Below are 14,141 nucleotides of genomic sequence, written 5' to 3' on the forward strand. Positions count from 1 at the left end.
ATTACTGAGTGGAATGCTTTGAAGAATGTAGATGAGTTGTCAGACGCTTTTATAGCTTGCATGATGGTTACACCTTCCATCATTCGCAAGGTTTTACAAGCACAACTCACGGATCAGTAGTGTATTAACAAACTTGTAGGGATAGCTTCTGGGGAGGTTCCAATTTACTATATTGGGGCTGACGGAGGCTTACGGTACAAGGGACGTTGGGTGTACCTTCTGCTGATACTTTGAGGAAGGATGTGATGACTGAGACTCACCACTCTGAGTTCTCTGTTCATCCAGGAGGCGATAAGATGTATCAAGATATGAAGGGGTAGTTTTGGTGGGCAGGTATGAAGAGGGACATTGCTTTTTTTGATTCTTAGTGTAGTACTTGTCAGATGGTTAAGATTGATCATCAGAGGCCGCCAGGAGCTCTACAGCCACTACCAATTCCGGAGTGGAAATGGGAGAGCATTTCTATGGATTTTGTGGAAGGATTGCCAAATTCCTTCAAGAATCACAATTCCATTGGGTTATCGTGGACAGACTGATGAAATCCGCTCATTTCTTACCTTTTTGCACTGACTTCACTTCGGAGCAGTGGCGAGACTTTGCATTTTAGAGGTTGTGAAATTGCATGGCATTCCATTGTCTATTATATCGGACAGGGATTCGAGTTTTGTATCCGCATTCTGGAAGAGTTTTCAGCAGGCTTTGGGTTTTGAATTACACCTTGGTACTGCTTATCATCTTCAGACTGATGGACAGACTGAGAGGGTGAATCAGATAATGGAGGATACGCTTTGGTCATGTGTTCTTGGTTTCAAGGGCCACTGGGAGGGTTACTTACTGCTGGTGGAGTTTGCTTATAACAATAGTTTTTAAAAGACTATTGGGGTGGCACCATTTAAGGCGTTATACGGCCACCTGTGTCGATGGCCTGTTTGTTGGATGGAGGTTGGTGAGAGCAGATTCTTGGGTCCTGAGTCTATTAAGGATACTTCTGAGAAGATTGCTCTTATTCGAGACCGCATGCGTACTGCTCAGAGTAGGCAAAAGAGTTATGCCGATCGTTGTACTCGTGTTTTGGAGTTTAGGGTTGGAGATTAGGTTCTACTCAAAGTGTCATCTATGAAAGGTGTTATGCGCTTTGGGAAGAAAGAGAAGTTGTCACCGCGATTTGTCGGTCCATTCAAAGTTACGGATCGAGTTGGAGCTGTTGCTTATTGGTTAGCACTTCTGAATACTTTGGATCGTGTACACAATGTTTTCATGTTTCCATGTTGCAGTAATTTCTGCGCGATGAGGATAGGTATCAGCATATCGATGTTGGAGAGATTGAGTTGCAGTCGGATGCAACTTATTTGGAGTCACCGTGTCGTTTTATCGCCCGTCGGGATCAAATCCTTCGTAACAAGGTTATCCCTTTGGTTCGTGTTCAGTGGAGTCATCACAATGAGGCTAAGTCTACTTGGGAACAGGAGGATGTCATTCGCTCGCAGTTTCCTAAATTTTGGGAAGAAGGTAAGAGCGAATTCCGAGGACGGAATTCCTGTTGTTAGGGGGGAAGAATGTAATACCCCTAATTTAACAAGGATATTTCTGAAATTTATTTAATTATTTAAATTGTGTTTTTATTTATTTAGTTGTGAATTTGTTGATTACGTGTGACTTTATTTGTTTTTATTTATTTCGTGGTGGTTTGTGAATTAATTAATTAGTTTTTATTTATTTAGTGGTGGTTTGTGAATTAATTAATTAGTTATTAAATTGTATTTTATTTTTTTCTATTTTTCGTTAATTGAACTTAGGGTTTTGTTTTATTTTTCTTTAGCCGACTTAGTTGCCTGTCTAGTATTAGGACTAGAATTAGGGTAACCTTAATCCTATAAATATATACATTAAGGTTTACCTAGGGTTTTAGAACTTAAACACGTCGGTGGAGGCAGAGAGAGAGAACAGAGGAAGGCTTACAGTAGTCGGAGTTCGCCGGAGAATTTAGGAAGCAACGGTGCAAGGTTTCAAACTGAGACCTAAAGGCAAGTTCTAATCTTCACTCCTTCCCGTTGCCTCGTGTTCTTTGCATGTCTAACACAACTCCAGGGAACTGTTAAGGATTAAAATTAAACTGGATTTCTTGTACCTCTGTTGTTTTAAAACTGTTTGTAGTTGAAACGTGTGTATTGTTTATTTTAATTTCTTCCTTGTGTAACCTCTGTTTAATTCGTGTAAACTGATGAGTAATGATTTTAATTAGTTCTATAACATGTTGGGAAGCACTAGAATTAATTTAGGTTGCAAGTTTGATTTGCTACAACAGTCGATGCTCCGGAATGCTTAAACTGCTCGTATTAAACTTTTGATGCAAAATTCATGTTTTAATTAATTTTAGTAACTGAACAATGAATTTAGTGGATTCTGGTATAAGTTGGAACCTAATTTAAACACTTAGGAACCCTAGGTATGAAGGCCAGTTCATCAGAAACTCACCGGAATTCAAAACGATGAAGAACAGAGAGAGAGACGGCTTACTGTTTTAAAGAGCAGGCTCTTCCGGACGAAGAGCAGGCTCTACTTTTAAGTAGAGCCGGCTCTAGGGGTCTTGGAGCAGGCTCTACTTTTAAGTAGAGCTGGCTCCAAGATGGAAAGAGCAGGCTCTTCTTTTGGTGGAGCAGGCTCTTCCCTCGGGTGTGCGTTTTTAATCTTTCTGCGACTGTGTGGGCTACATAACTTGGATTTTGGGATTTTCAGTTTCTGTTGGAAGCTATACTGAGGTGTTTAGATGTGGTCTAAGCTTGATTAAAATCCTTAAGAGAAGATTTATGCAAAATAAAACAACTTTGTTTTAATGCGACAGTGGACAATGCTTAATTAATCAGTTTACTGGGTTTTTGTTATGAAAGGATGCAGAATTGCTTAACACTTAGAATAGCAATTCTTAGCAATAAAATTCTCAATTAAACTTATCTCAATGTTATAAAATAAGCTTGTGGATTTAAATGGTTTAGTATGCTTATTTGGGCCTAAGTTGGTTTACAGTTTGGATGGGAGGAACTGCAAGATGTTTAAGCTTTGGTATTAAAATTCTTAGTGATGATTTGCAGTTAGTCATGTTCCAGAATTACTAAAAATAAACCTGTGAACATTTATATTCTATTATGGTTGATTAGAATTAATTGGTTTACATGTATAAACTGTAATTTCAATTAGTGGACCTTATAGAGTAGTATAGATTAAGCTTGTTAATTGACAATTACTTTATCATGCTTAATATGGAACAATTGATATTTGTACTTAGTGTTTTATTGTCAATTATGGAATGTATGGATTGGTTGATAGTTATATTTTTATTTATTCTATTAACTGCCGGATGGATTGGATTGTATGCATCGGTATAGGACGGTGACATACTAGGTTTGGATTTGGCTCAAAATTGCTATATCCTACCTATACGGAATAAGGGAATGGATTAAAAATAAATCCTACTTATATTTAGGCTAAGTCAAAGAAGCTGCACAAGCTGAATGACTAGCTGGAGTACTGGTTATCTATGTTAAGTCTGTGCAGTTGAATAAGCTGAACGATTTACTAGATTTATTATGGATTGTTATGAACGGATTTTAAATATATGTTTATGGTACCACGAGAGGAGCTTGAGTCTCAGACTCGTTGGTTAGGGCGCGTATATGCAGTGGATGCGTAGCTGGCTATAGTAGATTGAGGTGTACCCGTTAGGTCTAGGTACTCATGCCCACCTTTGGGTGCGTTTTCGCATGTTGCCTTCTATTCAGGTTGAGACCCCTACTGTAGTCCAGTGAATATCCCTTAGTATGGATATATATATATATACACACAAGTTATATAGTTATTGTTGAGTTGGTTAGAGTGTATATGCGTATCGAGTCTCTGCTTGGATTGTAGTAGGTTAGAACTTGTTCGTGGGCCTGACCCACTCCTATTTTTCCAGGTGTACGTCAGTTCCAGGCTTGAGCTTGTTCGTGCTGGGCAGAAAAGATTATCCATTCTACCGACGATGTAGGACTTCTTTCCAGATATTTGATTTGGATTTTATCTTCAGTTTACTTTCATTCAGTTTGGTTTTTAGGGGTCCACTGGAGATGGATTCCCGAGTTGTTAACTTATGGAGGTTTTGGATTATTGGGATTTAAGTATATTTAATATTAAAGGTTTTTATATTTAGTTTTCTTCCAGCTTAAACTTTATTTATCAAATTCATTTTGTCATCTGTGTTCGTATTACATATTAATTGTTGGATATTTCCCTCGGGTTTGAGCTTGGGCCTGATCAACCTGTGTCTCGGATCCGAGGGGTATCACAATACCTCTCTTCCCTTTAAAGAAACCAAAAAGCTCCCTATTGAGAGAAATGGAAAATGATGTTGTTGTTATGCATTGTCCAATCCAATGTATGAAAGTAGGAGGGAAACCAAACAAATGCAAAGCATCCAAAATGAACTGCCAGTGCAATGTATCAAAAGCCTTTTTTAGGTTAATTTTGAGTGCACAGTTGGGAGGGTGGTTAGCTTTGTGATAGCCATTCATCAGTTCATGAGCAAGTATAATGTTGTCTGAGATGTGTCTTCCCTTAATGAAAGCATTTTGGGTATTGCTAATAAGAAGGGGAATGATAGGTGCAAGCTTAATTGATAACAGTTTGGAAATAGTCTTGTTGAAAATTTTGGAACCAGTTTGGATTGTCAAAAGTTCAAACGGACATGTTGAACCAGTTTTTTTGAGATGATTCGACGAATCCATTTTGACCCGCAAGGACCCTAGTTTGATTGGAAACGCCATAACCCGTAAAAATCAGCAACTTCTCTGCTGAGGTAGGGTGCTTTTCGGCCGAATTTAATCGTTTAGGACTCAAAATTTTCATTTTCCCAATATTAAGTATTTCGGGGTCTTCGTTAGAAGACTAAACGAATTCGAATTGATTTCTTTTTTTTATTTATATTTAGCGGTTTTTAGTAATTAGGTTTATTTCCTTATTTTTACAGAATTTTTGAAACAAGTTTGTTTTTGAACAGTTTCCTTGAGCCACAATTTTTCTTACGTTTTTAGGATTTTTTTTTTTTTTTTATACGTATATGTAGAGCAATTATTCATTCATTTATCAATAAAATATCATATTTCTCTGCCAATTCTCTTTTTCCTCGTGGATTCAAAATACTTTACCTTGTGGATTCAAGTTGGTAACCCTCGTACCTTATGAACGTTTGATTGTTTATGCTACATCACTTATTGTATGCATGAACGGATCTACAGTAGTCTTAGAGATGCCTCGCTGAAATTTTTTTATTTTTTATTATATACTCTAAATTTTTATTTTTTTTGTATTATATAACCATAAAATTTTAACATTTACTAATTACAGAAAAAATCCTACTGTAAAAGTTTGCCCCCCTCTTACATAATTTTCAAGGTTAATTGGTGGACAAAACCAACCCTATTGTATTAAAACTAGCTGGTGCATCCTTATACTTCTCCATTTCTTTTTCGATAGGACCATAGCTTTTTGCTGTCACCAGCCGTCTTTAATATTCAGCCGCAAAGTTCAAAAGGAAGGATTTGTTGTGGTCACATTTCGGAGGTTCAAAAGGACGAATCTCTTGATATATATATATATATTAATTATGGGAAGTTGAGATGTATATGTCTAAACATTTTTAAGTCATAGTTTAACCCCATGCTGCAAATTAAGTCACAGATAAAATTCCATGTGCAGCCTACTAAAGCTTTTACAGTTGTGATTTACATCTTTTGCTGCTACTTGCTAGTAGCCAATATATATATATATATACACACACACACAACCATACAAATACAATCAATATATTAAGCTCTAATGAAAGAAGGCCGTTCAGTTAGTGCTTAGTGGCATGGAAGAAAAAACAACCAAAAGAATCTCTCACCATATTCTTGGGGCATTGTGAACTGTGTTAGTACCAACTTGTTTATTAATTTACTTGAACAGAGGAATAAATACACTCACATCATGTGTCATTTTTTAAAAATATCCTGGGAAACATAAGAAAGATGGATTGGAAAATTGGGTTTGGTTAGTTGTTAATCAATTTATTATGATAAGAATAAAATAATATTCCATTATAGCCGATTAATACTGTTCAACTTAGTCTGTCCAACGAGATAATTAAGTGAATCAAAATCCTCTCCGGTCACGACTTCTTACCGTCCCTATGGTTGGTGAATTCCATCACTATTAATAGTGAATTTCACGGAAACAAATGAAAATCATTATTGGAGAGAATTCGGGATAGGCCATATAAGTTACACAATGCTGCAACGTATATTATTGGCTTGGGAGAATGAGGCAATCCGCTAAACCCTCGGTTATTTGGAAAAAGGCTCATTAATTTTGGGTAAATTACAATGACCTCTCTTGAGGTTTCATCAATATACATTGACCTCCTCTCTAATTTGTCAAATTACATTGATATCCCCTATTGTCAGGTTTGTAATTACGTTTCTATCCTGCTATATATGTATATACTCCATCCGTCCTATAAAAAGTGTCACTTTTAGAAAACCATAACTCTCACAAATTCAACTGTTCCGGTTCTCGAAACACGACACTTTTTTTTGGGACGGAGGTAGTATATTGTATTTTATTGCAATAAACATATCTTCCAAGGGTAAAATTGAAATTTGAAAGTCACAAAATTGCTGACATCAACATTTTTTGTCGTTGATTGTTAACGGGCCGGTAGAGGTATGCATTGTTAATTACATACAAATCTGAAGAGAGGTAAGTATAATTTGGTAAACAAGGGGGGAGGTCAATGTATATTGACAAAACTTCAAGGGAAAGTCAGTATAATTATCCTTTTTTTTTTTTTTTTTTTTTTTTTTTTTTTTTTTTTTTTTTTGTTTTTTGTCATGTGGATTCCATTATGATAAAAAAAAAAAAAAAAAAAAATCACTCAACTAATTCTTATGTGTATCCATCTACAAATATTTGTCGAACTACATTTCTAAATAATCAAAATTTATGGTCTAGTAGTACCTACTCTCTTTTCAAATTAATTGAAACATGAAGGGTTCAATTTTTTTCAAGAATATTGTTGGAGATCTTTGCCAAGGTATACATTAAATATAAATATTACAATATCTTGTGCTACTACTTCTCTCACACCTTTTCTTATTCGATCTTGTAGTAACATGCATGATATTCTTACTTACCAATAACAATACATGCATTCATGATATTCTTGAACTCTCTTGTGCACCAAAGAAACAGAAAATACATAATGTTTGTAGTATAAATAAAAACTTTTTGCAAGCTAAGCTATGGAGTATCTAGTGTTCTTGTATGGCTATTTAATTTAATTTAGTGGCATCTAAAAGATTTTGAACATATTGATGTCCACCACCAATTTTTTTCTTACAATGCATGTGGAATCTTAATTCCTTGATGTTTGGACCTCACATGCTTCACCTTTTTATTAGCTCTATAAATACCAAGGAAGGACAGGAATTGCAAGTATGTTCCTTCCTTCTCCTCCACCCTCTCTTCTGATTCAAACCCTAGACTTCGAGCTTGAGTTTGATCATTTGAGTATAGTTGGTGTACTGTTTTAGTTCCTATATATCATCAAGCTATGACTAAGTTCACTTGTACTTGTTTGTTTTTTCTTCTCTTGATATTCTCTTACGAAGTTTTTTGTATCGAAGGAAGGAATATGAAGATAGGGAAGAAGTTAAAGCATGCGAAAGGCTTGAAACTTACTGTGAAAATAAATTCAAGAGAGGCAAGTAAAAAAGTTGCAAGCCCTAGTCAGTTGCGACCTGGTTTTAGAACTACGGAAGAAGGATTTGTAGTAGCTTTCCGGCCCACAACGCCCGGCCATAGCCCCGGTGTCGGTCACTCCAATCATGATTAAGGCATTGCCATGTATCATGCATCTACATGTTTGTTGTACTTTGTCATCCTTGAGTTATGTTTTTCAATTTCCATTTTAATTAAGGTTCAAGAATGTATATGTATTTCATTTCTAGTTTAGAATTTATATAGTATGTATCGTTTGTATTCGGTGTGTAATTTGAATTTGAATATATATGTTTCTGATTATTAGAATGTAATCTCTGTCTCTCTCACTCACACACACACACACACACACACACACTTATTCTGGCTTAATTAGCTCCTATAACTACTTAATCAATTTTTTGACAGTAAAGTCCTACATGCATGTTAATATATATTTTTTATATGTTTTAGAAGCATTTTTTTTTTAAAAGCTTCTCTTACCATATATGGATGGAAATACTAATAAGATTCTGAAGTAGGATTTTTTTAACAAACAAGTTCTCTCTCTAGTAATTAGGTATAGGGTAAGCCGGGCATACCACGTTATTGGAATGCTCGACCAATGAAAATCTAACAAATAAGACTGTGGAGAGCAGCTTTTATTACTTGGTGGTCGGGATCAATTTTGTGGATGTATGATAGATTTTCATTGGCCAGGCGTACCAATAACATGGCATGTCCCCATTCACCAAATATGTTCTCAGTTAGTGGGCACATGTATTTTAATTTTAACATGCATTTCATCCTGCATCGTTCCTTTCAATGGAACATTAATTGCTGCAACGTAGAGCATATGCCCATGTCCTGCATGCCCAATGCTATTCTATCTCTTTTGTTTGGACAAAAAAACAGAAATATCTATTGCTGCTACGTGACCAATACGTGTGTATATAGTATCTACTAGAGATGTGTACAAACATGTAGTGAGAGTTTGAGTCAATTCAGAAATCATAAGTATTGGAACTACAAGAAAGCAGCTAATTAAGATGGCTCAAGAGACAACTTTTTTTTAATGTTTGGTTTTAAAAGAAAAAAAGGAGAAGGAGAAAAGAAAAGAAAGGAAAAGGAGGAGTTAGTACTGTAAGAATGAATTCCCCTCCCAAGTAGCAAGGAAGCTTCTTTGTAGTTTTATTATTATTTTTGACTATTTATTTTTACATTGCATAATTTACCACCGAACAAATATAGTCCTTCTATGAGTAGGTTCGGAGCAATTACTGATAATGTTTTGCTCATTAGTAGGAGCTGTGGAGGCGTTTGGATTTGTTTTGAGTGTATAAATAAGGACGCTTGTTAACTACACTCTCCCTTGTTGAGGAAACTTTTGTGTATGAGGTTCATATTGATTGTGATTATGTGATTTGTTTAATTTTTTTATTAATAATCTCTCTTTGTGCAAAAAATAAAAAAAATTCAAAGAAACGAATTCTGATGTTATTAATGAGCAATGAATGATAACATGCTGAATACTACAACGATTTTTTTTTCAAAAAAAAAATGAAAAGAAAAATCCTACAAAAAAATAAATAATAAAATAATAATAATAATAATAATAATAATAATAATAATAATTCAATTTGGCATCCTTTTTAAAAATTACAAAAAAATAAATTCCTAATTAATTACTATGTGAGGCTAACTACCAAATTTTAGACCATACCACGAACTTTGGCCAAAAAAGATGTGTCCAAACTAATAGAATAGATCATAGCAATGAGTATTAGTTTAAGTTGTTTCTTATCGAAAATAAGTCTTTTGGACACTAATCATCGAAATTGTACTAAAACTCTATCTACATACCCTAAATGCAGGTATGGATCGACTGCGGGCTTAGTGCGGGCAAGCGGACAACCGCCCCGATTAAATATTTTTTTATTTTTATACTATATACTCATTAAATATATATATTGTATTATATATTTATAAAATTTTAAAATTGCCCTCACTAAATCCCCACTATATACTGTTGTCCCATCTTACATAATATTTCTAGGTCAGGCACTACATAAACATGTCATAGCTTGTGTTCCTTTCCCTAATTTAATTACAGTATAGAAGTCGATCACCAACCGCAATTAATAAATAAAGGAAAATAGAACATGTCACAATGGAATCTGTGACGAGTGGAGGTACTGAGCAATCTTCAAACCCCTGATCTTGGTCGGCTCAGTGTTTCAAATGTTTGTATGTTTGTGTGTGTATATACTGTGTGTGTTTGTCTACACACACACACACACACACCAACAACCGACCCAGTTAGCTCCCTCAAGCTGGGGAAACCACCTTTTGATTTTATTACTCCATTTTTGCCATAAACTGCAAGGAATCTATTACATTTGGTGGCTAATGATCATTGTAGCAGAGCTCACAAACTTTCTAAAGGGTATATATACAGGAACTGCAAAAAGGTAATGTAGGCCTCTGCCTGTAAGCCTGTAAAGTTGAGCTTTTCTTACCCTAGAAAAATAAAGGAGAATACATTGTAGTTATATATATGGTGGTGCGATCGTGCATAGAATATAGTAATGAATGGTGGGGAGTACGTACTTCAATATCTACTACTATACTTTAAACCAATTGCAACCCTCGAGTGCATTCAAAGGTTACACAGTAGGGGGGAAAAAGTCTACAAAATGAATAAATCAGATTGAAGCTGGGTCCAATTACCTTTTTTATTTTTTATTTTTATTATTATTATTATTATTTTTTTTGCGGTAAATCAAACACAATCAAGGATCGACAGAAAATATAGAATCATGGGTTACACAAATTAAATACAAAATTTTTGGAAGTTTGACTTATAAATTCTTAATTACATCCCCACGGTAAAAATGGGTGAAGAGTTTAAGAAGTAACAGAGATTACAAGTTTAAAACTCCCAACCCTTTGTCTTTCTCTCACAAACTATCTCGACTTTCAATGTTCACACTCTCTTGAACACTACAAACCCTGCAAACCCTGGCATTTTTATATGTTCGGTTACAAAGGCTACTAGAATTCGGCTCCAAAGAACCATAAAAAGAAAGCACAATAATTATCAAAATGAGGCTACAGCTCAACATGATGGATGTTTATGTAATGAGAGATCACTAAAATGCCTGTAATTAAGTGATCCAATCTGAGCTTTAGAACGTACTACCTAGTTTTATTTTTCCTCAAGGGCTTATTTGAGAACCACAATTACTTTGTGACCCAAAACAGAAGTAATATTTCTGTTTTGAGATATGTTCAATACTATTCAGAAACATGTTTATCGTATGTTTGTTGCAAGATTTTTTGACACGTAAATCTTGAATTTTGTGTATCATTACTTAATTAATTAATTAATTTATTTTTAATCTCCATGTCCAATTGTCCATACCCTACGACTGTCCCAACATGGGCAGGGGATGTGACGACCCTGGTTCTTCAAACCAGTGCGTCTTGTGATGAACCGGAGATTAACCTAATAGCGGATCCAGATGCGGAAGTAAGAAACAAGACAACGGTCTCCCAAGGCACAACATGCCTCTAAGACACTTTGATGACCTTCCATGATGTCTGAAACTCAATGAGAACTGACGCGGAAACAAAAGATCGAAAAAGTAACAATTTAGCCCCCAAGGGCAAAATAATCATTTATAAAAATATGGATTCGGGTATCATCGAGCACACCGCTGGAAAGAAAACAAAAAACTAATCAAGATGGACTCAAGAATCACATGATTCGGAGTCCGGACGAAGGAGAAACAACATGACGAAGAAAAATGAGCCCTTAAGGCTAAAAGGGTAAACTGGTAATTATCCAGAAAGATCTGGGTACAACCAAGCACACCGTTGGAAAGATAGCAAAAAATTAATCAAGTTAAAAAAAAATTTCACTCGATTTGGAGTCCGGACGAAGGAGAACGAGCGAAAACAAAAGTCGATATTACGATGTCGAGACGAGCACCCCATGAGCACCCCGACAATCACCATGACATGCTAGGGGATGAAAAGTTCCAGTCAGAACTGAGAGCCAAAATGAGGTCCGAAACGAATTTTTCTGGAAAAACACGAAGAAGAACCCCCCCCCCCCCCCCAAAAAAAAAAAAAAAAATCAAGTTTTCTACCTAACAACGCGGATGAAAACACAAAAAACTCACTGTGAAATACCCATATTGCCCTTAAATCAGAAGAGGTCAAGAGGGTCAAAAAGCTACTACAGGATCTGTCCGCGATTAAGAGCAAAAATGAGCCATCAAACGATTTTTTTTGGAAAAACACGAAGAAGAACCCCCCCCCCCCCCAAATCAAGTTTTCTACCCGACAGCGCGAACGGAAACAAAGAAAATGCACTGTAAAATGCCCAGAATACCCCCAAGAAAATCAGGTCAAGAAGTTTAAAATCTTTCCGAGCTGCTGCCAAAGGAAAGGAAAGGAAATGGGGCTTCGGGAGGTTTTTAAATTGTCTAAATTGAAAATGCAATCTTAAAATACACCCACAAGACCCCCAGAAGTTTCGGATCGGTTGACACATTTTTCCAAAAAAAGTCGATGAATAGTATTAAGTACTAAAGTCTCAAGTTTAAAAAAAAAAAAACATAATTGTAAACCTTAGAATTAATGGCCTTGGCCTCGTGTCGTACATACAAAATAAGCATCCAAAAAGTGTACTTAGGTACACATTACATATTTGGAATCAATGATACAAGTTTTAACATATAAGGTTACAAAATGACATTTTATGCTAACATTTGCATGAAATGGAAACTTAAAAGTTACAAGTCATCCAAGGAATGATGAGCATCACGAACCAAACCTTCGTACCTGAAACAAATCCCCAGTAACTTCGGGGTGAGTGACATAAAACTACTCGTAGGAAATGAGCATGCATCGACCTAACATTTTACAAAATTATCACCTTAAGGTGAAACATGTCAAGGGGCTCATGCCACTTAACGTCTATGTCAAAATGAGACTCAAGGAGCATCCTAAGTTACCTTAGATCATTTGTAGCATAAATCACATCATTCATGCAATTTAACCATATAAAAGCATACTATACAACGTGACAAGATATAGGTTCTCAACAGTATCAATTTGCAATCTAAGATACGAAAACAATTAAAGTGGGTCATGCTACCTAGCGTCTATGTTCCAAATGAGTCTAAGGAATCATCCTAAGCTACATTAGAATAATAAAACACAAGTCACGATATCGATACAATTTAACCAACATTGGAACTTCCAATACCACGCATAAAGCATGATTTCTCAAGTTAACATCTTGAAACTCAAAATGGAAAATCAAATAAGGAACAAGTTACGATATTATCTAGTTATCAACTTGAAATGAAATGTGAAATCAAACCAGGTGGATACTTGGACGTCACGCCGACACAATAGTTACTTTAGGGTTACTAGCCCACGGGTAACCTCCCTATGTGCGTACTAGACTTGTAGAGGGACAATCCTCCGTACTAGAACCATGTCCTAGCTTTAGTCAAACAACGACATCCCCAAGTTTCTAAAATCAACAAGTTGTGCAACAACATATATATCAACATGTATATATAAGATAATTAACTATCTACCACGCACAACCAAAATTGGAAACACATACAATACCTGTTCTAAGTCCATAACTACTATGGCATGAAAGATGTCAAATACAAAATGTGCAACTCATTACACAAGACAATGATATATTCAATAAGGAAAACATATTCTCATGAATATAAATATAACAACTATGTTATACAATACTCAAAATGTAACCAAGTAAATATACAACAAGTTCAAGTCCATGATTTAAACATAGAAATAACTTCCAAAACACAATTAAATCCATTTAGCAATTAGATAGAATTTAATTAAATAAAAGTAATTAAATTCTCTAGATTCCAAATTAATTCTAAATAACCTCAAATTTATATATATCGAAGGATATATATATCATGGTCATCACATATATAACATCAAATAACTAATTAAGTGATTAAAACACTTAAAATAAAATTAATTAAGCTAATTAATTAATTTCCTCTAAATTTTTAAACAATTCCAAATGCTCTCAAATTAACATATGTTCAAGAGCTCACCAAGGCCTACTTTAATATCACATTACAAGTTTATTTCATACTTGATACAACTATGTGAATTAAACTTTCACAAAAGCTAAATATTAAATAAAAGTTGCAATTCTTATTCAAATAATCCCAATTTAATATATATCAACTACCATACCAAGGCCTAAATTTCTAGCATGCCACAATTTAATTCTAAGTTGAATTTCATCATAAGAATTAAATCTTACACAAAGAAAATAATTAAATTAAATTCTAGAT

The sequence above is a fragment of the Cornus florida genome, unplaced genomic scaffold, assembly GCF_030987335.1.
Source record: "Cornus florida cultivar Cherokee Brave unplaced genomic scaffold, ASM3098733v1 CherokeeBrave_3.0.0_Hap2_Chr07, whole genome shotgun sequence".
In the NCBI taxonomy this organism is placed as follows: Eukaryota; Viridiplantae; Streptophyta; class Magnoliopsida; order Cornales; family Cornaceae; genus Cornus; species Cornus florida.